Genomic DNA, 2,500 nt, shown 5'->3' on the forward strand with positions numbered 1-2,500 from the left:
GATTCATTTCTGCTGTCATTTCTGTCTCAAGAACAAAGTCAGGAGCGATTCCTGTCACTTCGTACCTGAAAAAGACAAACTGTTATTTATTCGCATGTGTTATAAATAATTGTTAAGGCTTTTGATAACGAATTATCCTTTGAAAAATTGGCAATGTGGAAGTATCTATGGTGCCTATCTTTAGCGCCAGATCCGTGCCTAGTTCTTCGACTTAATATGACATAAAATAATTATTGAAGTGCGATTCGATTAAATTGATATAGGTGTTTTTCTGCCTTGGACGTCCGAACAACACAGCATGACATCAATAATATATTGCAAACAAAATGTCAACGATAACATTCGAACTAAATAAATAAGTAAAAGCATACATTCTGCTCAAAGTTAGATAGTAATGTTGTGCTCAGCAAATGTAAATACTGCAAGAGCAGCAATGAGTATGTGCACTTTTAATTCAACACGAAGATATTTATCAGCATGTTTTACCGTGTACACTTGTGACCTTGGCGTGGCGACGATAGAGTTGTCTTCTTCACAAGGGTAAGTCTGCAGGTAGTGATCTTGTCTGTAGGTGCTTTGAAAGGGAAACGAAGAACCTTCTGGGAGCCCTCATCCTTTTCTGTCAGGTTACCGTTGAACTTCGGGGGACCTTAACACGTATTCGATGATCATGATTGAGATTCACTAAGTTAATCCTCTTCACATGTGAATGTTTATACAATGTGTATACGTTACATGAAGTTTGGCTGAGGAAACACTGCATTTTGTTTCTTTTACACTTACCAAAATAATTACCCACGAGACCAAAAATAAACACAGAAACGACGTTTAAGTTCTAGCCGGTCAATCAAAACAGACAACAACATCGACAAATAGCGATATACGAAAGAGAGAGAGAGAGAGAGAGAGAGAGAGAGAGAGAGAGAGAGAGAGAGAGAGAGAGAGAGAGAGAGAGAGAGAGAGAGATGGAGGGAGGGTAGGCGAGAAATAGAGAGAGACTGAGAGAGAGAAAGAGACATACAGAGACAGAAACACTGGGAGAGACAGTCAAAGAGATAAATTGAGAAAGAGACAGACACATAAAGAGAGAGAGACAGAACGAGAGAGAGAGGGAGAGAGAGAGAGAGAGAGAGAGAGATGATGATGATGATGATGATGATGATGATGATGATGATGATGGAACTTTATTTTTCAAGGATAGAGGTTTAAGGCGACGCCTTTTCTTACAACCGGTCCTTACTTCTAATACAATGTCTGAGAGACAGACATATAAAGAGAAAGAGAGAGACAGAGAGAGAGACAGAACGAGAGAGAGAGAGAGATAGAAATAGAGAGAGAGAGAGAGAGAGAGAGAGAGAGAGAGAGAGAGAGAGAGAGAGAGAGAGAGAGAGAGAGAGAGAGAGAGAGAGAGAGACTTACACTCTACCAGCAGTGTTTCATTTATGTTCTGGCCAGTTTCGTTCATCACACATGATACAGACCCCATGTCTTTGCACTGCACGTGACGTATGACAGCCTTGATGTGTAAATCATCATCTGCCTTGTCAAGTGGGACCAGATCGTCGCCGTTATGCATGAGTCGTGTTGTCATATTTCTGGTTGGATTCCCGGCCTCAACTTCACACCCCACCATCACAGTAGAGTTCTGAGGAGCAAGCTGTCCGTTTGAATCGTTGACAGTCAAACTGATGTTGGTCACTCTGGGCGGATCTGCCAAGTCACTTCACTTTGTCAATGATTGCCTGACAAGTTAATGTATTATCTTATCTTTAAAAAAAAAAACTTCTTTGAATACTACATGATGATTTTTGTAGGATATATCTGTCAACAACCGCGATTTCATGTTTTTAAATTTTAATTTTCTTGACTTTATTGTCCCATCGCTGGGAAATTCGGGTCGCTTCCTACCAGTGGAAAGCTAACAGTAAGAGAGTCGCGCTACCAAGGTGTATGCGTGTTTAGGTGTAATCATCCACCTACACTTATGGCAGAATGACCGAGGTCTTTTACGTGCCACAGCGGTGACACGGGGGTGGAACTTGGATACCGTCTCTGAGCCTGCACATAAAGTTGACCCGTGTCCGCCTCGGCCCGGATTCGAACCTGCGACCCTAGGATCAAGTCCAGTTCTCTACAAACTGAGCTACACCCCCCCCCCCCCCCCCCCCGGCTAAATAAGACTTTCTAGACATCTCTTTTAATTGTGTATGAATGTTAGTAGGCTCAACTCCCCTGATTCTGACATCAATGTAAGAGGAAATATCTCCTAACTTTCGAAGTCCGCAAGGGATGTTAGCTGCTTCTTTATGACTGTTCGTGCAGTTTGATAATAATATCACCAACTGTATATTCGGAGTTTAAACGTCTTGGTTACTTGTAAACTTTAAGTAACACTTTTGTGCTTCATAGGTATACTGAAATGAAGTATGTGCATAATATACAAACCTTATGTATTATGCAAGCTAAGATGGTATGACAAACAATTAAAAGAGTGTTTTTT

Source organism: Littorina saxatilis, linkage group LG14, assembly GCF_037325665.1.
Source record: "Littorina saxatilis isolate snail1 linkage group LG14, US_GU_Lsax_2.0, whole genome shotgun sequence".
Taxonomy (NCBI): domain Eukaryota; kingdom Metazoa; phylum Mollusca; class Gastropoda; order Littorinimorpha; family Littorinidae; genus Littorina; species Littorina saxatilis.